The sequence below is a fragment of the Falco punctatus genome (genome assembly GCF_963210335.1).
Source record: "Falco punctatus genome assembly, chromosome: 8".
In the NCBI taxonomy this organism is placed as follows: Eukaryota; Metazoa; Chordata; class Aves; order Falconiformes; family Falconidae; genus Falco; species Falco punctatus.
In genome coordinates, this window is record NC_137588.1 from 60,241,064 (window position 1) to 60,262,123 (window position 21,060).

At 42.8% G+C, this 21,060-nt stretch overlaps 1 protein-coding gene across 5 annotated transcripts in view; it reads left to right on the forward strand.

Annotated features, from left to right (window-relative positions):
* The first annotated feature begins 11,985 nt into the window (after nt 1-11,985).
* The window catches only part of FAM13B (family with sequence similarity 13 member B), a 51,195-nt gene continuing 42,120 nt past the window's right edge, over nt 11,986-21,060 (forward strand). For 3 of the 5 annotated variants that reach the window (XM_080398466.1, XM_080398464.1, XM_080398468.1), the window contains exon 1: nt 11,986-12,231. The gene's annotated coding sequence lies outside the window, so the exon portion shown is untranslated. The remainder of the gene's footprint in view (nt 12,232-21,060) is intronic. The other 2 variants (XM_080398465.1, XM_080398467.1) reach the window with 2 other exon arrangements.

The window sequence follows — 21,060 nt, forward strand, 5'->3', positions numbered from 1 at the left end:
GTACTGACACATCCAAAGTGGTTAGTGGTACTCTTCTGAAGGAAACTGCTCACAAAATCTGGTCCAAATGCAGAGAAATGACCTTTTCACATCCAAAGTTGGATGTGAACCGCAACCCTCACCTGGCTGCCTGTGCACAGTGCGTGTACGGGAGAGGCCCCTGCACGAGAAAAGCTCAGGGGTGCTTCGCTAAGGAAGATTGCCTGTTAGGCAAGGATGATGACGGGTTTTTCTTGCAGCCTTATTCCCAGAGAAGGTGCCTGGAGCACTCCAGGCCAGGGCTGATAGCAGGTGCCAGTGGTGGGGCAGCAGCTTATCTGCCTGATAACACCTTAAATCCAGTGCCCGGGCACCTTCTGGGGATGCTGCCTGGCCTGCCAGGGATGTGCAAGGGTTCCCCTGGGCACCTGTGCCTCCGAAGGGGCTGGTGACATGGTAATTACAAACAGTTTGATCCTGTTAACTGCAACCAGCAGAAAATCTGGTCTTGCTTTTAGCAGAAACGAGAGCAATCCCATCAGAAAGGACTTTTCAGACAAAATGCACCATAGGTTATAACCACTTGTATCCTTGGCCAGCACAGAGTACAAGTCTTAGTATTATCCCCAGTTAAATTCAGGGATGAGTTTGAGCCCGTAATCCTATGATTAGTATTCATTTTGCATATGAACTGCAATACAGATTGTGTCCTTGCTACTCATGGTTCAAATAGCCTCATAAGTACTTACTTTCTTTAGTGGGCAATGGATTTTTCTCTCTGGTTTCTGTCTTCTTCAGCTTTGTCTTGTCAAATGTTTCAATTTCTGCAAAATCTGGTTTGTCGGACATGATGGGTCCTGACAAAGAAAGGAAAAACACACCCGTGGCTTCATTAGCTAGTGCTGCGATATCAGCCATCTGCAAAGCACTTTTTGCTCAAAAGAAAAAACATGAAAATACCATAAAAATGTTTATTCAGAAACCCCCCACAAATCTAACACCTCAATCTAGGACCTCTCCCTGAGGCTTGGCTCTTTCAGAGCAAAAAGGAAAGGCATAAATACAATTTTATCTAGATTTTTCAGATGAAATTTCTAAAAATCATATATTGCACATGAAAACCAAAATATTTCAGTAAAGCAAAGACAATGCATTAACTGCCAATAATCCACTGTGCCTCCTGACGTAAACCTCTATTTTAAGAAACGCTGCTAACCAGAAAGGCTACAATAAGCCCCAAATCCAATATGAACAAAGCTTCAATTATGATTTTGTTTTAGTTAGTAAGATTTGTCTTTAATTCTGAACACCCTGTCCTGAGCACATACATACCCATATCTGGATGAGCTGCTGTGGACACTTGTGCCTAACAATAGAGGACGGGTTCACCCAGCCCTTTGTTTGCTCTCGCACTCAATATCCCAGTCGCAGGCTCAATGGCTTTGATTGTGTTCATTATCAGAGAAATCCACAAAGCACACCGGCATTCAACACTTCACCTGTCAAAACTTCCCTAATCCCACTCCTGTTTTTAATAGAAAATCAAGCTAAAATCTAGGCTGGGCACTATTCCCCTTATTTCAGTGGAGCTTCCCATCAAGGCGAGGTTTGGCCCGGAGATGACTGATATAATTATAATTTTTTCCTTCCTGAAGACAATCAGATTTCATTATATCTGCACTGAGACAACAGAAGTAAAAATTCACATGAAAAAAAAATGAAAAAATTAAAAGCCACTAAAACCACATGGCATTACCGTCTGGCTGCTCTCTCCTCAGCTGCTTGGTGGCCGTCTGAGGCAGTGTGAGTTGAAAAAGGTCAGGGTAATCCCTCCTCTCCTCTCCTCTCCTCCCCCCTGCCTGAGCCCATCGCTATTAATATTGATTAGTTTCGTGCCGGGATTGCTCAGCATTTAGGGAAAGGACAGATTGCTGCTGCAGAAAATACAATGAGGGAGGGAAATGGGAAAACTGACATGGAAAACCGCTAAAACACATCTTGGTATTTTTTTTTTCTCCTCCTTTACCAAGATGATGGTATTTAAGTTTCCCTTCCTGCCCTTCTTTTACATTGCTGAGGTTTGGAGTTCATGCAAGGGCTGCTGCTGCCTGATTAGTTTGTGGGGACGTTTTAGGTGCTTCCAGTGACGTGCCTGGGGATCATCCCCACCCACTCAGGCTGGCAGGAGCACGAGGGGCTCCGGGAGGCTCTAAGCACAAGCATGGTCAATCGCTGCAATCATGGGCCAAATCTGAGATAAGCACAGCCTGAGCACCGCATGGTGTCCAGGAATGTGTCCTGAAAGGAATACCAGGACTCTTCATTCGCTCCCTTTTCGGTCAGCCTGATGGCACGTGGACGCCCGCAGCCAACCTTCCTGCCTTTGCTTGGCAAGAAGCCGTGCTGGCCCATCCCGCTTGCGTGGCTGTTCCCTGCATCCCTCCCTCCCGACGGTGTGGACCACCTGGACTCTCTTGCAGGGACCCTCTTCAGCTGCAGCAACGGGAGAATGTGCTACAGGTGCTGAGCGATGCATTTCAGAAAAACCTTTACAATGGCCACTAGCCCTTGCCTGTGTCTGCAAGACATGTCTTGTTTTAACGTGGGCACCACCTGTAGCCACCTCCTAGAGCTGCTGCTGTCGGGGGCTGTGGACATCCCTGTGGCTGTGATGTGGCTCCAGCTACATTGCCCAAAATTATTTGGGGAATCATTTTTCCGAGGCCCTCGGGTTTGGGAAGGAAGGGCTGTGCGCATCCTCCTAGATGCTGGCGTGGGTTTCCTCTCATGTAACTTCAGATGTCTCCATCTGGATTACTTGTCTAGACTCCGTGATAGACAATAGGGAGCAACCAACCTGGGATAAAATTAATTGTGCCCTAGGAGTATCCAGGTTTCTCTACTGACAACAGAGGGGCGGAGGTGTCTGACAGCTGATTGAGAGCCCTGGGAAGGTGCTGTGGATCTTTCCGTTGGCATAACAGGCTTAGGTAGAGTGGGTTTGAGTCTGGCATGTGCATGTGGAGAAAATGGTTTTAATATGTTTTAAGGACCTCTTCTTCCAACGTTTGTTTAAATTGAAATAATGAACAGGTTTGCAGTTAGATCTTAAAAGTCTTTTCCAACCTCAATGATTCTATGAAATGCAGGAAAAGAAATGACCATTCTTCCTCACCAGCATTCATGAATAGTGGTTCTTTCCACCCAGTGATCCTTTCCTTATTCCATCCCGTTTTCCCTGTCTTCAGAGAATGCAGGGGTTGCTGCGTGCCCTGGCAAACACTAGTCTAAGAGCATTTTTGCCCTATAGCCATGTCTGCAGTAGCTGAGGTAAAGGAGGAACCTGGCTGTGCTGCTTCTGGACCTAAGACCATCCTGGCAGCAGTGCAGCTACATTTTTGTTACGCTAAAAGCTCGGTTGAGCTGTGCAGGCTGGCTCGGTTAGCTCTGCATCTGCACTGACTGTCCACGTGCAATCAACGTCTGTGCGTACCAGTCGTATTTAGTGTCAGGGCTCAGTTCCCTTCTTTCCACCCCGTTAGTCCAACCAATTGTCAAAAATAGAAAGCTGTGTTCTTGACCAAAATCCCCTGGGAATAAGCAGGAAGGCAGCCCCTGGGTGAATATTCGATGTAAGCTGTAGCCGAGACTTGACACTGAACGGTCTTAGTGTCTGTTTAAAGAGAGAGCATTAACTACTTCTTGTTAGGCTGGACACCAGATTTAGAAGATCAGAAAAAGACTTTAAACCCCAATCTGAATGATTCATGAATTCAGGAAGTTCATGACTTTCAATTTTTAAATTTTTTAGAAGTAACAATTAGAATTCTTATTATGAAGAGGGATTACAAGGGCAAAACCTCTTAAACTTTTAGACTGGCACAAATTCTCTCAATATGTAGAGAGCAAATGAAGTACTCAGGACGGCAGAGTGGGAGAATCTCACTCCTGGCTTTCTGATTGCAGTCGTGGGCTTGGCCCCTCGCACCCAGAGCAGAGCTCAGGCTCTTCTAAACACGGTAAGACAGGGTGAGCATGCTTGGTTTTTCACCACCACCATTTTAATTGCCTGATTTATCGGCAGACTTAGTATTAAAAACAGTCTGGCATATGTTGTTTGGGTTTTTAGGCTGAAGATGACCAGGGTTTTAATTGATACTGGGTTGGGTTTCTGAGGAAGGTGCAACAGCGTTAGTCCACGTAACATAATGTTGAGAAATTATGTGTTCTTACCCTCAGCTGAAATCAGTAGATACTCATCTCCCTAACAAACATCTCAACCATTGCATAAAGTGCCTGTCAAGTTCCTGTAGCTTGTAAGTTCAGTACTGTGGTCAAACATCAAACACTGCTCACACTGGATTCAAACCCCGTGTTTACATACTCCGTGCAGGACAGACAGCTGTATGTAGTTTTCATATGGAAAGTTTGGAGCCTGGCCTGAGGGTATTGCATACAGCATTGAGGCTGGTCACGGGAGGGAAAGATAGGGAATATTTTACACAGATGCCTTTTGCTTTCACTGGGAACTGAAGTATTCTTGCTATATGAGGAGCAAAGCAGTTACTAGGCAGGTTTTTAGTGGCAGGATTTCAGAGTCACCACCTTCAGTAATGGGAACATGGCATTTACCCAGCCTTGGCAGGTTTGTGGCAGCAATGAAACTTCACGGGCTTTGGGGTGCACAGAGGCAGCTGAATGGTCCAGCACACAGAAATGCAAAAAAAAAAAAAAAAAAAATTAAAAAAAAATTTAAAAAAATAGCAAGCCAGCAGAGGAAGCAGACTATGGGATCTTTACAGATCCTATACACGTAAAGCACGTAAAGCTATATTGGTACGGTTGTTTCTGAAAAGCTGCCTCAGATACAAGGGGAATTGCATTTTATTTCAATCTGCTGCCAAAGGATGAAGGGCTGAGTCAAACCTGCCAGGGCTGACACCTCTGATACCAGTGAATCACCTGCCACTGACAGCATTAAACTGTGCCTGGCAGCATAAGCCACCGAGTGTCTGTCAGACACCCACAGAGAAACAGGGGAACACAAATACTTGCCACCAGAATGCAGTCATAGGTGAGAGGAAATGTTTAAAGGGAGATCAAGGGCAAAGGAAAATTTGGAGGAGAGTCTAAGGAGCGAGTGGCACAGAGAGAGAGAGGGAGAGAGGGGCTGTAGCCCTTCACGGGCTGGGGGGATGCTGTGCTCACATTTGGCAGAAGAGATGCTCTGGAAATGCCATGTTTTGTGGAGACTAGGTGGGCAAATGCGAGAAGAAGGGGTTTCTTTCTCTTTGGTGCAACAGTGGGAATCGGATCACATCTATTTCTGTACGGGGCTGAGGGGGGACAAAGCACCCTAACGTGAGCAGCCTGTTCGAGGAACAGACGCTCGAGCAGATCAGTGTCTGTAGCTGAGCCAATAAGCTGACACAACTGATTTTATAATCACATTAGTGCTGTCTCGAAATAACACACCCACTCAAATATAACAGTGATTTCATTTTCAAAATGTTGTGGTATTTTTGGTGCTAAAGGTAGGGGATTAATTTTCCAAGGTCAAAAGGTGGGCTGGAATCTGCAAGCACCCTAACTCCTTTAGGTCCCTATGAGCGTTGAGCACCTTCCAAAAAGGTAGCAGGATTTGCATGTGTTATAAGCTGTCCTTAGAAGGCTTCCCGTCCTTAGGGGAACAGCAAAAAAAAAAAAAAAAAAAAAAGACTACAGCTTCACTGAAAGGGTTTTCTTAGTTCTCTTTGTGCCTTTTGTTCCGTCTTGCTGCCAAAAAAAATATCCATGTTTGGGAACGGAGACAGGTTCCCAGGCTAAGAGACAATGAATCCTGGGGGTGTAAGGAAGGCAATGATCTCTCTTTGGCAGCGTTTGCCATAACACTGCACTGCTGGTGTGCAAATACTCGATACTTGTCTTCTGTTGTATGTTTTATCATTACCTAAGGTGTTTCATTTTTCTTATCGAGACCATTGAACTTTTAAATGTAGGTGCGGTCGGAGGATGAGGGGAGAGGCTGGTTGTAGATAGTCCTTCTGCTGGGGCTATTTTTTCCAACCCTGTGTTTTCCAAATAGCTCTGGAGTTTAGACAGTCTATACTAGGAGTCCCATTGCAGCAAAGAGCAGCAAGAGAAAACATAAGCTAGTGGGAGTGGAAATTTCCTCTCTCCCTCTTTCTTGGTCTTAAAAAACTCAGCATGGGGGTGAATTTTTAAAAGTTTAACCAGATGGAGATTTTTGCAACAGAACTTTCTTGAGAAATGACCTAAAAGTGTGTCTTCCAGCATAAAACACTTGGCTTTGGCCTGGCCTTTTCTAGCAAAATGCAGTGACACATGCATGCATTATTAAAGGAAAAAAAATTACTACAAAATGTCCATGCACATGCTTCTCTCCCAAAGACAGGGTGGGGAAAGAAGCATGTGATGTATTAGTCACATTAGTTAATATGCTATAGAGCACATGACAGTTTGTGATGAATTCTGGTCTAGAAATGCTAGTTTAGCATGACTTTCAGTCTTTACTAACAGTCCTTTTGTTTTTATCTCTCTCCTTTCTGTCTCTGGACAGAAGCATCTCTTGCAAGCAGCAGCTCTTAGGGAAAGAATAAGATGGAGAAGTCTTGGGTGAGTGTTGGGAGTGTGCTTAAACATGGCTCTTCTCAGTGTAGCTGGCTGCTCTGGAATTAAACAATCCACTGTTGAATTTCTCGCTCTCTGCTATGAACAAAAGGAAAATCACTATTCCTTATGAAGATTAAATTTTGGCACCAAACAGATAATCCAAGAGAAGATAATAAAAATGAAATCCAGGGATCTACTAATTTTATATTAACTTCAGATTTTCTTTTTGTCCAGATGTAAAAGGACAATAGGTGAGTCTGTTGCTACAATCTGCATGGCGCTGGGGTAGATAGATAGGGAGTCGTGGTATCCTTGACTTCTGCAGCACAGGGTTGTGGATGTAGTTTTGATGGGAGCCTGACCAGCACTTCTCTTTGTGTAGCCAAATCATGCCACTTTCAACAGCCTGGGACCTCCTGGAAGCTTAAGTCAGTTTTACATTTTGGGGACAAGATGATAAACCCTGATGTTTTTCAGCTGCTCGATGAAACCAGGCTGCTGAAGCAGAGCAACAGACTAGGCAGCCAAGTATCTTTTTTAGCTGATCTCTGAGCAACTTCCAGAACATAAACTTGCATTTCTAATTGAAGGGTTTCATACATCATCATTTCCAAAAATCATTTCCCAGTTTTATAAGCTTGCTACACAGAATAAGCCAAACACATACGTATTACATACTGTGTACAAGGTCAATGATTATGTAAGAAAGTGGTAATCAGTAAGTTCCACCTCTGTTAACTTCTGCCTGTTCAAATGAAAGCTGCAAGTATGGTATGTTAAAAGCTGTTTTTCTTCTCTAAAATGTAAAAAATTAATAATAATAATATAAGAGACTATTTTCCTTTCACAGCTTCTGAAGTGAACAGCTATCTCTTCAGAACCTGACTGAACTAGAACGTTTCCAATGACTACTTTTATGGCTTTTTTTCTTGCAAATATATGTGAAGAAATTAACTTCAGTCTTATTAAGGCTCTGTCTTCAGAACAGGGTTAACTTGAGCTCTCTATGCTCAAACTGACTCCTCTGGAGTTAGTATACTTGGAGTGTGAGTGACCACACCATGAAATAACAGGAGAGCAGCACAGAGTGATTGTGTTGGCAGCAGACAATTTGTGCTGACTTGGACTGTAGCCTTTCCTCAGCTCCAGTTAAAAGCACCATGGAGGCTCAAGTATGGATCCTTGTGAGTGCAAAGAATGGGAATTCAAAAGGGATGGGGACATCATTCAAGCATTTCAAGTTAACTTCTAAGTGGAGGCTGGCTTTAGGGCATGAGTTCATGTCTGTCCACAGCCCGAACCAGTGAATGCAGAGGAAAGCAAGTAGGAAGTAAAAACCAGAAGTGTGCAATATTGTAATTTTCGCTTGTCTGATGTATACATTGAATGATTTTTTCTCTTTGGATGAATACTAGCTTGCATAAAATTCAAATAATTCGGCTGTCTACAGATGGGGGGGGGAGTGTGGGAAGGGGAACAGAAGGAAGGAAATGGAACTGAGAAGACTGAATTAACCTTTCAATGTCTTCAATTTCAAGAAGGAAAGAATTATCTCCTGTTAAGTCTGCAGCCATGCAATTAAATGTGAACAAGCCTTAGAAGAACCATTCGCCCCATTTTCCTAGATCTCTATCTTAAAGACAGATCTTCCAAAACAAAGATTCAGATCCAAAAGGTATTCAAAGTCAGGGGAAAAAATCTTATGCTGTAAATATTTATTTTAATCACAGAACTCTGGTAGAAAAATGAGTAAAAAAGTCTGACATTTACGTAGAACACATGCCTTCGGTATTGAATTCAGTTAAAAAAATTCCTTACATATGTGTCTGGTAATGGTAGACAGTCTTTGGAAAGTTGAATGTCTTTCTCTGTGCTGGAGTTTCTGTTTCCATGAACCAACTTCTTTCCCTTCTTTGCTTCAGCACTGTGAAGCTTCATTTGTTAATACAGGGCAAAGCTTTAAAAATGGACTTTGATTCTTAGGTGCCTTTTTGACACCGTAAGTCAGAAGAACTGGATAGTTGCTGATTCAGGAGCCTCCATGGAGAGTTACGGATGTCCAACATGGCCAAGTGTCTTGTGTGGACATCCTGAAACAAAATGTTTTATTAGAAAATTTTATAATGCTGGAAAAGAGAAACGAAGTAAAGACTCGGTCTGGGGACATGTCCCTGTTTCTGGATGAAATATGCAGGAAAGGAAAGCATTTTGCAGAGCAACCAGCTGGAAAGTGTTACTGTTTGCTAAATCTTCTTTGGTGTTGAAAGGACTCATGTTTGTCAATATTTTTGCAACATACCAATAGGATCTATTTAAGACAAAACCTGATCCGTTAAGACAACGCTTCCAAGTCCAGAAGAGAGGGTATATCAAATAATATTTTTGTGGATGAACAATTAAACCCAAAAGCAAATACTTCGCTGACACATAGAAAATTGTGTGTGTCCCCTTCCAAGTAAAAACTGTTGGCATGTAATATACAGCAGCATACATACAGTATTACACCAGATGGTGTCTTGCTTTGCTATGCATCAGATTTCTATTTCCTTCTAGTAATATAACGACCCAGTAAGAAGGTAAAGAATTGCACGACAGGCTATCAGTGTTCAAAGGATTGCATGGCATTGCAAAATTGATTTAAGTTCTGGAGTATTCTAGCTCAGTTTGTACTAAGTCCTGTACAACAGTGAGCACAGCTGGGACAGGGCTATTTTTCTTTCACTTGCTTCAATTTCTGGTGAGGAATAATGTAGGGCTGTTGCTGGAACTAGACTTAATTGGAAACCAAAGTGTTCAGAGCGTATTTATTCTAAAGTCATACTAGGTCAGGACTGACATCAGGGACCCATGAAGGAAACATGGCTCCAGTTCTTCTGTGACATATGCTGGTAACAATGACTTGTGCTCATGAATAGCTCTTCCTGAAAACAAGGGAATTGCGCTAGTAATTAGATACACCGGGTTACTTTATGAGCACCTAGCAGCAGAATCTCTGCAAAACTTTTAGGCTGAACAATTTAGCTGGACGTGTAAGAGAAACTGAGCTGCAGAAATGGCTCACCCTTTGTCGTTGTGGCTCTGGACTTGGATTTACTGATGGCACAGGGATGCTGTGGCATTCTGGCTCTTCGGTCCTAGGAGCCAGATGCTGACCAGATGCATTGGCCAAGCTTCTGGAGCTGTGCAGCAGCTGGGGAATGGGTCCTTCTCCTTGTGAGCAGCCTCACACCAAGGCCTTGTCACTGTGCAAGGCAATGCATTGTCATATGTCCCGAAATGTGGGCGACAGTCCTATGTCACGTAGTGTGCCTGCAGCCACACACCTGCACAGCTCTTGCTTGTGCTGGGGCTGCTCTGCATGTGCCTGCAGGTTCGGAGCGGGTAAACGAGACTGTCCATGCTGTCTTGTCTAGACTGCCAAAACTGGGCTGAGTGTCTGAGCTGTGCGGTGGTCTGAGTATCACGTTAGTGGGAGAATTACAAAGTACTACTATAAAATCTGAGCTGTGCCCTGAGATAGCGAAAAATGGACAGGGACAGCTACCATGTTGCTCCTTGGTAACTTTTAGAAATGATCCGAGAGGCAGACGCCTTGAATAGCTGTATTTCAGCAGTGTAACCATGCAGATGCTCATTAAGTTGTTGCCTCCCTTTCCTCTATATTTACTATCTTGGAAAGAGTGGCTGAAGCGCCCGGACTCCCAGGTTCTCCTCAACCTTTTAGAAAAAGGCAGCGGGAACACAAAGTGAGCAGAAAAGACTAAAATGGCAGCCTGGGACTGCATATGTCTGCCCCCTGCAAGGAACATTGGAAGCGTTTGAAAGGAGGTAGGATAAGCTGGCACGAAATGGCGTACTCGGAGCCAGTTCAGAGGAGGGAAGACACTGTCTTGGACTCAAAACCAGCGAACAGGTGCTGTGCAGTGCCTGCCTACCTGCCTGCCTCTGCTGTCTGTCTCCTCGCGCTGCGTGTGTTTTCTGTGTCAGGTTTCTTGCAGTTTTATTCCTGTCAACTGGCCAACATATCTGCTGGAGAGCCAGCTGGAGTCCGCTCTCTCCCATGTTTCATCAACAAAATTGCCAGCTTGTTCTGATTCAGTATCTTTATTGTTGTTGATGAGGCTAAATGAATCAGAAAGAACACAGCTATGTATACAAAATACAAATTCAGAAAGCTCATCCTGATGCAAGGAAATTTTACTAGCTGTTCGAGGAGAGAAATCTGCTGTGCAAGTGGACTGACAGCAAATACAGACCTCCTGAGAAGTTGTTTGCCCTGACCCCACACACTTTATTGTTTTTGTATGGCACCTCCTAACTATACCAGGATCTTCTAGCAGGAAAACACAGTTTTAGATCTGATTAAAACCAGGCTTATTTACCGAGGAATCCTGACTCTCCCTTCTTCGGATTCTAAATGCAAAACCTCTTAATGAGTCTTACAAATGTATCTCTAGATAAAATTTAGAATCCATGTTGGAGAATCTGAAATAAAAACCCTCCCAGCTATCGGCAATACAGAAGTTTCAATGCATCCCGTCCTCCTCCTACCGTTTTCCTGCTTTCATACGTTCTTTTGTCAGTTTTTCACGGGAAGAAAAGCTTTCCCCCGAGAGCTTTTTTTTTTAAAACTAAATCCAAATTTCCTTAAACGCTTTATTAAACCCACCACCTATGGCTGCTGGCACCGCATGCCAGAAAAAGCTGTTGTAGTTTCAACGTGGCATGTGGGAACACAGACTGTCGGGCTCGGCTCTTCACACTTCTGGCATAAGCTGGCGTCTCCTCGCTTGTGCTAACTCGGTGTAAGGGTGCTAAATTTTGTCTTTCAAAACGCATTAGCTCTTTGTCAAAGGGCACTGGGTTACTTCTGGCGCGCCTACGCTCGGGAAAAGTTCGGGAGCGATCGCTCTGGATGCTTTAATTCAGAAAATCCGCAGGGGCTGCTCCGACCTGGTCCTGGGGGCGGCGGCGGGCCGGGCAGGGGCCACCGGCGGCCGCTCTCCGGGCGCCCCGCGCCCGCCGGGCCCAAGGCTGAGTCACGCCGCGGGTGAACCGAGAAAAAGGAGGTTAATGCCCGGCTCGCTGCCCGCGGCTCCCGGGCGCGGCGCCGCCTGCAGCCGGGCAGCCCGGGGCCATAACGGCCCGAGGCAGGCCGCGCCCCCCGGCCTTCAGCCCCCTGCCCCGGGCGGCTCCACCCGCCGGTGCGGTGCCTCACCGAGGCGCGGGGGTGCCGCGGCCCCCTCACCCGGGCCCCCCTCAGCCCCGCCCCGCGGCGCCGCCAGCGACCCCTCCCCGCCCCGCAGCACGTGACCCCGGGGGAGGGGGCGCGCTGCACCTGTCAGTCAGCGCGTCACTTCCGCCAGTTGCCGCCGCTACCGTTGGGGACCCCCCGCTCGCGGAGGCGCGCTCGAGCGACCGAGCGGCTCTGGGGACGGACGGCGCCCGGGTCCGGGCAGCGCGGCGGCCGCGGCAGACGGCGGGGGCGGCCGAGGGAGGAGGCTTGCGAGGGGAGCGGAGCGGCGAGGAGAGGCCCGCGCCGGCCCCCGGGGTAGGAAGAGGCGGAGGAACCTGCTGCTGGTGCTGAGGACGGCGGGGAGGGCGAGTCACCCGGCAACGGTGAGGGGCTGCGGGGCGCATGCGCGGGGCCGCGCGGGCCGGGGCGGCCGGCGGGGGGTCGCCCCTCAGCCGCGGGGGCGGCGGCCCGGGCAGAGCCCCCCTTTCCCCCGGGAGGCGGCTTGCGGAGCAAGCAGGGTGCCGGGCGGGCTTCAGGAACCTTCTGGGACCGGCGCTGAGGAGGGCGCGGGAACTTCCTCGTCCGGGCGGCGGAGGTGGCGGGCTGGGCGCGCTGCAGCGCTGCGCCGGGCAGAAGTTGCTAGAGCCTTTGGGAGGGAGCTGTCAAGTCCAGAGGCTGTGCGCCCCTTTCCCAGCTCGCACTGGCGGCTGTAGGACCTTCGAGGCAGCCCTGACAGCAGCAGGGATTTCTTGGCGCTGCCAGCGGAGTTGTCTGCCGAGCCTGTTCCCTCCTCCCACGGTAGATCAGCCTTGTCCCCCCCGCGATGGGGCTTGGCACGCTGACAGCATTAGCCTGGCAGCTCCCTGCCAGCAAAGTTGCTTCCAGAAGTTAAAACAGTGTAGTCCCTAAATCTGTGCGTACGAAGGCAGCGCTAGCGTTAAGAACGCCAGCTTATGGATTTGGCGCTTCAGCCTGTGATCAAATGTATTTTCTGAAGAATCTGTCAGTGTGGGTTTCCATTGTTCTTGGAAACTCCTTAGGGATTTAAACGTTTGAGCGTAAATGCTTCTTGCTCCCAGAAAGTTGTCTTAACATGAGATGTTCTAGTGCAAGGGTACTTCTTCCAGGTTTGAAAAAAAAAAAACCCACAAAACCTAACCCCTAACAAAAACCAACAAAACACCCAACAACAAAAGCACCACAATCGAACGCAGCAACTTGAACTTCTAATACACAATTCTCGAGCTCCTTGGTCTGGCTGTGTTTTTAAATTTTTACTGCTGTCAGGCTCAAGGTGGGGGGAAAAAGGAACAAATGAAAATAGTAAATACCACTTAGTGACTGGCCTTTTATCTTTTCTTTAAAAAAGAAACAATATATCAAGACCTACACAGCTGTTTATTTTTTCCAGGCACATATTCCTGAGCGTCTTCCAGGGTAGAATAGTTAGGGTGTGATTTTGGGGTAAATTGTTGAACTGGATTAGCATTTAAGTGTGAATGTTTACTGCCTTCTGTACAGTTTAATCTGCTAGTGTAAAATAAATAAAAGAACAGTCTAGTTTGTTGGCCTATATTATAACAAATTCAGCTGCCTTGTTCTTCTGTTTTCTATCTTGGTGGGGTTTTTTTTACTGCTCATTGCTAGTAAATCGATTTTTGTGTTCTTCGTTGCACAGATTTGAAGGTATTTAGGATCTTTTTTTTTTTATCTGCTTAGTCTGTATTTTGTATATTGTCTGGCACTATAGGGATCCTTTCCTTGTCTTGACAACAGTTGCAATAAGGAATCAAATATCTGAATGTTTTGAAAGCGTCGGACTGGAAATTTACAGTATTATTTTAGAAAAATCAATCAAGTAGCGTGTTTCATGGCTATGTTTAAAGAAGTTGACTAGGAGTGGCTCCTTATAATTTCTAATGCTTGCCAATTTTGGCATGGACAACGTGTCAAAACGTCTGAGTTTGGCAAATTATAGTTCTTATCTGCTCAGTCTTCGTCAGTTTGGGCTCAGTTTGGGCTCTTGCTGTGTACACTACTAGTCATATTGGAGGACCTTCTAACAGCTCATTAAAAGGCTTAATTTAACATTTGTCATCTGTGGCTCGTAATGCAAGACCTGTGCAAGCAGTGAAATTTTTGTTTCTAATGTACGTAACAGTGTGTTCGCAGAAGCAGGTGAGGCTGAAGAAATATTCTATGCATTTGGAATAGACACTAGTAAGTTTTGCGAAAGCCCCTGCTTTCTGTGCGTGAAGGCTTTTTGTGGCGATTTTTTCCTTTTCGAATACTAACCTTTTGATCTCTGGTCAAATGTTTATAGCTCAGCAGTGATGTCTTTTTCTAGGGCTCATTAGAAAGTGAGTAAAACCTGCCAAGTCTGAGGTGATTTTTTAGTTTGGAATATTTTTTTTTTCTTTGGGTGGTGGTTTTGGTCTGTTCCCCAACCCCCCCCCCCCCCCCCCCCCCCCCCTTCCGAAGGTACAGCTTTAAGGAAGAGGAAGTGATGTCGGTAAGAGAATGCCTTCAAGTTGTCCTTAAATTCTGTGCATAACACCAGGTTATTTTTTGCTGCCATGTCAGCACACAAAACAAAAATCTAGTAGCCTTTAGGATGAGAGCAAATGGACTTCTTGCAGGGCAATTCAGTATTTGCATTTGTAAGGATGAAAGACAGTAAACCCTTTTAACTTTTTTTTGTATTGCAGGCCCTGTTAGGCATTTATTAATCATTTCAAGTGTGAGGACTATTACTTAAGAACCAATATAATAACACTTTATCTAAATATCTCAGGAGGAGATGCAGAGTTGAAGGAGTATTAAATCCTCTGTGAAGGGCTATGAGGAGGGGAGATTTGTTACTTGTCATGCAGTTTAAGTGATGGATATATCAGTTACTCAGCAGAGAGGCTGTATGTCTCATGTCAAAATTGTATTCAGACAGAGAATATAAGAATTTTGCATTGCTCCCTGGAAAGTTAGTAAAATTGGGTAATTAATTTTTGAGTCTCTTGCTGACTATTGTTTTGTGTAAGCTCTAAATTTTACCTGCAAAAACTTTGTTTGAGAATAATGACTAGCTGTCTCAAGGCTTTATTAAATGCTGATTTGGCTTTGTAGTTTTGTGCTGGCTTCATAGCCAGCTTGCAGGATTTGTGAAAGTTCAGTCAATTTAGGTGGATCCTGTATTCTTACAGTCTAAAAGCTAATGTATTTGTTACTGCATCTTCTACCAGGCTTTTTTTTTTTTTTTTTCATAGACCTGATTTGTTTTGAAGTCTTAATACCCATTGTTTAGAAGGCGATTATGGTGCTGAAAAATTGTTACATTTGCAACATATGGGTGGAGTCATTAGTTACTATCACAACAAAACTACTAATTTCACTATACTCAGAATATGGCCCTAGATGCAGCTGCAAAATATTGCCTGTTTCTTGTAACGAACAATGCTGCTGTTATGGTCTCTTACCTGTGAGCGCATGAAATTTTATCCTGTATATTTGTCTTAAAAAGAAAAATATGACAAATGAGCTTAAAGTAAAGATGCTGCATTATGTTTATGTGCAAACAGCTTGTAACAAAGTAGTTGCAGAGGCTTTTTTTGTATTGAGAGGTTTAAATGGTTTATTTTCTTGCCTATCTGGACACTGGTAAGGACGTTTGGGTGGGGCAGCTGCTGGGTCAGAGCAGAGTACCTGGTGGGAACCCTGAACTGATGTTGAGGTTCTGGTCTCTCTAGTAGCTCTCTTCCTATGTCTCTTCTGTTCCATGCTCCCTGCAGTGTGTTCAGGATTAAAATTTGTGCTCAGCTGTGTAGGATAATAATACCTGGACAAAATTGAAAAGATGAGAGCTGGAATCTTATGAGTGTGGCTCTTTCTTCCTTTGTACTCTTCTTTTAAAGTGTGTATATTTGAAATGATTTCCCCCCTTTTTGCTGAACTTCACATTTAATTAAATCTTTTGTTGTCTTATCATTTTTAAATGTAATCAGGTTACGTAATTTTAATCTGCAATGTAATTTTTAACCTTGGGATTTCTGGTGTTATCTTCACATTTGGTCATGATCAAGTTGCCACAAGAACTGGTTGTGGAGGAGACCTTATTAGTAGTCCCGTCTGTCCCCCCCCTTTCCCCCAACCCCGCTTCTCCCTTGCAATTCAAAGAGTCATTGCTACAGAATTGAACTCTTCATTGAAATGTCTTACTCCTTCAGTGGGGAGGCTAAGACTGTCCTTTATTTTGGTGGCACGTGGTCATCGTTATGACAGAGGCAGTGTTTCTATAGCTAATGGGCTGTGTGTTACGTTTCGTAATATGTTGAGTTCTGATGTGTATTTCTGCTTACCTGTTTGGGAGGGGGAGAAACAAGCTGGTGATAAAAGTATGAAATAGGATAACTTATGTATAATAAATTAAGTGCATTATATATTTATAGTTTGCTTTTTTTGGTGTGTCTGAGGTAGCTTGACTTCTTTTCCAAAGTCTGTTTTAACAACAGTGACCGTTGTTAAGCTGCTTTGGTTTTATAACGTGAACCTTTCAAGTTGCATAGTTTTACTGATAATTTCTTCCTGTCTGTTACCTTACTGTACTTTTATAATGCCATTGCACTTAAGTTCTGTGTTATCTGATGTAGTGGCAATTATATGTATGTGGTTGGTGGAATACAGCTTTACTTTGGGGGGAGGCAAGTAGGATGAATACAATTAGCTGTTACACAAGACACAAAAGCCTTTTTATTTATTAACTACCGTTGTTAAGAATGTGATGGGATCTGTGTGAGCAGGAAGTTTCCTTATAATTCTGCACATGTGCATTGGCAGCAGCAGCTGAGAGCAAATCTGGCAGTGTTCAGTGGTGGGTGTGAAGCAGTGAGCAAACATCCATCTACTTTTTTCTGGTATCGCTGATGGTTTTATTCAATTCTTCTTGCTACAATGTAGTTGTAGAAGGATTACGAGTTGCTGTATTGCTGTAAAGCTGTTAAAAAGCCTTTGGATTTTATCTAGTAAGTGAATATAAAATGTTACTTTGCATATCAAAACACTTGAAAATCAGCTAACGTTTTGGTGATCTGTCAGCTTGCTCTTTCAAAATGTAAAATTTTTGGGAATGTTGCTTAAATCAGTCACTATTTGAGGCTTTACTAATGTTATTGCAATACAGTTGTGAAATGCTTGATTTTCTTCTTAAAATTTGAAGTTTTGTAGGGTTTTTCCCCCTAAATTTGGCATTTAGTCTAACTAAAGCCTGTCCACTTTTCTGCCTCTCATGAAGAGGCAGATAGGATATGCCTGTCATGAAGATCAGTATTTGATGATGGCTTTTTCAGAGAAAGTGTAATCAGGTAAAAAATGGAATTAAAAATAGAATAAAAAATTTTATCAATTTTACTAGCATCTTTTTTCAGAGGGGCTTTCATGGGTTGTGTTGTTGCTTTCTTTCACAGTAATGACATAAAGGCTTAATCTGAATTATTCCAATTTGTAAATTAAAAAGCTTGCTGCTACATTTCCAGGAAACAAAAATGGCATCACAGTTGCTTTTTACTAAATCTGATACTTTATTTTTTGTGCTTTTATTTACTCTGTCAGTATAACCAGGATTTTGTCAGTTGAGTATTTTCTGAGGCTCTCAGAAGTGCTAGCGGCAGATGATGGAGAATTTCAACTGATTGAGTTGAGGTCGTGTGTGTGTGAGAGGGTACACTCGTGAAGGCATATACATGCAAGTAGTGAGTTTATTAATTAAAGAACTGGTGTTCAGGCTTCTACTGACTCCTTTTGTGAATGTGTGCAAAACTGCAACAAGCTTGTTTTCTTTTGATTCCTGTTTAACCAGGAAACAAACATGTCAGGGAAGAGTTAGTAACTGTTGTACCAAGAAATGAAAGGATCAGGGAAGGGAAGTCTCATCTGCTTGAAAAGACATCTATTCTACCATAGTTTCTTTCAAGACTGCAAGTTAAATTATGTCATTCTACTTATTTTAAAACATCATGCCTTTATGGGGCTGGGGAGTGTATTCTGAAGACCAGCTTGTTGAATTTAAAACAGTAACTGAGCCCAGTTGTCTGATTTGCCAGTACAGACTCTTATACCAAAATGCCTTTCAATAGCTGATCTCACTGGCAGTCAAAAAGAGAAAATTCTGCTTTAAGAACCTATTTTAAGCTAATCTTGCTGGTTTTAAAACTTCTATAAAAATTTTTTGTTTTGACTACTCAAATATATTGCGTACTTAAATGTAGCTTTAAAATTGATCATTTTTTTTTTACGTGGAGGATATTCTGTGTCTTCATATTCAGACACTTGCACAGCGTTGCATGCTTTTAACTGTGCTCTTGACAGAAATACCATTTGTCTTTTTCCATGTCCTGAATTTGACATAGCGTTCTGTTTGTTTGCTTAAAGAGTGGGGTGGGTTTTTGTCAGGGTGTGGTTTTTTTTTTTTAATTTTCCTCCAAGCCGTGTCCCCTACCCCAACCTGGTCACCTTTTCACTTTTGACTGGGTTAATTCAAATGGGCAATATACTCTGTTTTTACCTGTTAGCTGAACAAAAGCTGGTAATCAGGTGAGCAAATGCTCTTCTGCCCCAAACCATTTCATCCGTCGGGAATGCCAGCAGTAATTTGACTATACAAATGGCACAAAAAGTGTCAGTTGTTATGATCATGACAGTGCATTTAAAAAAAAACAAAAACAATTTCCTTATATCTCAATAAAACTTAAGAGCTAAGAGAAGAGTGCTGGTTGCCATTTTTTAAAAACCAGAAATTAAATAGTGTGTAGTACAGCAGTTGCCAGATGGGGCTGTATGTTCTACAGCGAGCTGGTACGCAAAAGTTTCGCAGGCAAGCCTCGCTCATGCTCACACCTGGCAGCTGGCTCTGGATGATGTCATTACATGAGGAAAGTTCCTGTGATTCCAAATTGGAATCTGTCATAAATTTAGGCTATAATTTAGAAATTCCTAGAATCTGTTATAACTTCAAACATCTCAAACTTGGTTAAAAAAAATAATTCTTTATTTGGATTTAAAAGTATGTGTACTATATGCATCCAAAGGGACATCAGAGTTTTGTCTAGTTATAAGTCAGTCATGTAAGTAACATAATATGTTCTCTTTATTTATCAAATATGGAGTAAGAAATTAAAAACTTTGAGACATGTAAATGTTTTTGTGGAATTTGATTTATAAATAAACCTCATTATATTGCAGAAAGTGAGCATTGATCCTCGTTGTATTGGAGGATGTGTACGTTTTGTGGTAGGACCCTGCGTGCAGGCCTGTGGGTGGCTCACAGGATTACAGCACAGCGTTCTGAAAAAAACAGTCTGAACCTGGTGTGTATTTCCTGAGAAGTAGGGACAAGCGATTTTTTTGTCCTATATATAACAGTATTTTTTCCTATCTAAAAGTCTTACATTTAGATTTTACTTTTCATATGTTACAAAAGAAAATGTGGGATTAGCAGACAATATCAGTAAAATAATATATTAAAAATAGAGCAGAACAGCAGTCGCTGTTAGCTTTGGTTTTTGGCTTCACAGATGATACGGAATTCTTGCTAGGTAAAACAGGCAAGTAAAATAATTGCTTACATAGCTGAGACTCGTGGCACAAATTTTATACACAGAATTAATGTTTTCATTCCTATGGCATGGTATCAGTTTGTTGCTTTTTTATTTTTTTATTTTTACTTCTTGTAGTTTCATTGTTTGTTTTTTTTTTTTTTTTTTTTTTTAAGGAAAGGTAGGGGAGCCCTGAGGACTTCAGTTTAAAATGACACCCGTATATTTGTAGTTCAGCCAGCAATGTAAAAGCTGAACTAAATTTAAGTCTAAACTTTCATATGTATTCCTCAAATATTGACAGTTAGGCATGTATTCTGTGTTTTCTTTAGTGGCATGTCATATGTGGGTGTGAATACTTCAGCTGCCAATAAGTGAATGCTATTATGATGGCAAAATGAAACTCATGGTGCTGTTTTCCCAGCAGACTCTGTGAAAGTCCTTGCCTTATTTAAAAAAACAACCAACAAACAAAAAAACCCCACCAAAACCTAAACCAAACCCCCTAAGAAACAGTAGTTTGTTTGTTTTTTTTTAAATAACAGATGAGAGCACTGAAATACACAATACAGAATACATGTTTTACCCTTGCTAAAGATGCTTGGGCTCAAGGTGTTGCATAGGACATAGCATGATGTTTTTCAACCTCTTGTAAAATTGTGGTATAATATGTGGTCACGATAAGGTGTATTTTTATTTTTCTGTAGTTCTGTAGCAATTTACTGTAGCTTAGGAGATCTTTCTAAATGTTTGTAGTAACAAGGAGGGAAGGTAGGTGGAGATGCAACAGAATATTTATAATAAAGCACGAGGTAGTTGGGTTTTGGTGTGGGTTTTCTTGTTTGTTTTTTTTATTTTTTTTAAATTGTGTTTCTCTTGATAGGACTTATGAGGTACGTAGGCTATGGAATTGGGAGGGGGAAGCACATGTTCAAAAGGGTCAGGGTAATATGGTCAAAATTAGGAATACTTGACTGAATGGATCAGCTCCTGGTTTCTGAGATATTCGATCATGGCAAAAAAAATAATATTAAAACCCCCACAGTATTTCCAAAAGACTCTAGAAATAAATTTAAAGGTTATATATCTTGTCCTAGTTTTCTTACTGTTTCTGCATTGAAGTGTACATCCTGAGTCAAGGGAGGGCAAGTGGGAAAGCTGTTGATCAATACAAGAGTGGAGATATAGTTAATTATTAGCAGTTTCTGAGCCTATCCTTCAGTTTTACAGTGTTGGAAATAACAGGAAATAAATTTTCTGGAAGTCAGACCACTTTTTAAAAGTTTCTGGCTTTTTCTACACTTGGTAAATATCAGATGCATTGTATCACAGCCTGTGAAGATTACACCAAAGCATGTACTAAAAGGCAAAAAACTTAAATGCTCTGAAAAGAAACTGGTGAGTGTAATGATGTATTGAAGTGTGTGTATATAACAATATGTGTATCTGAGAGGGTGAAAATTAGTCTTTCTTTCACTAATTCTTCTAGGTGATGATAAGCCATACAAAACTTTGTTTAAAGTATAAACTTGGGTTGTAAATCCGGTTTTGCTAACAATGAGACAACTGGGCTATTTCAACTTCATTGTTATGTTGCCAAGGGAGTTAAAATAGAATTCTGTCTTTTTTATT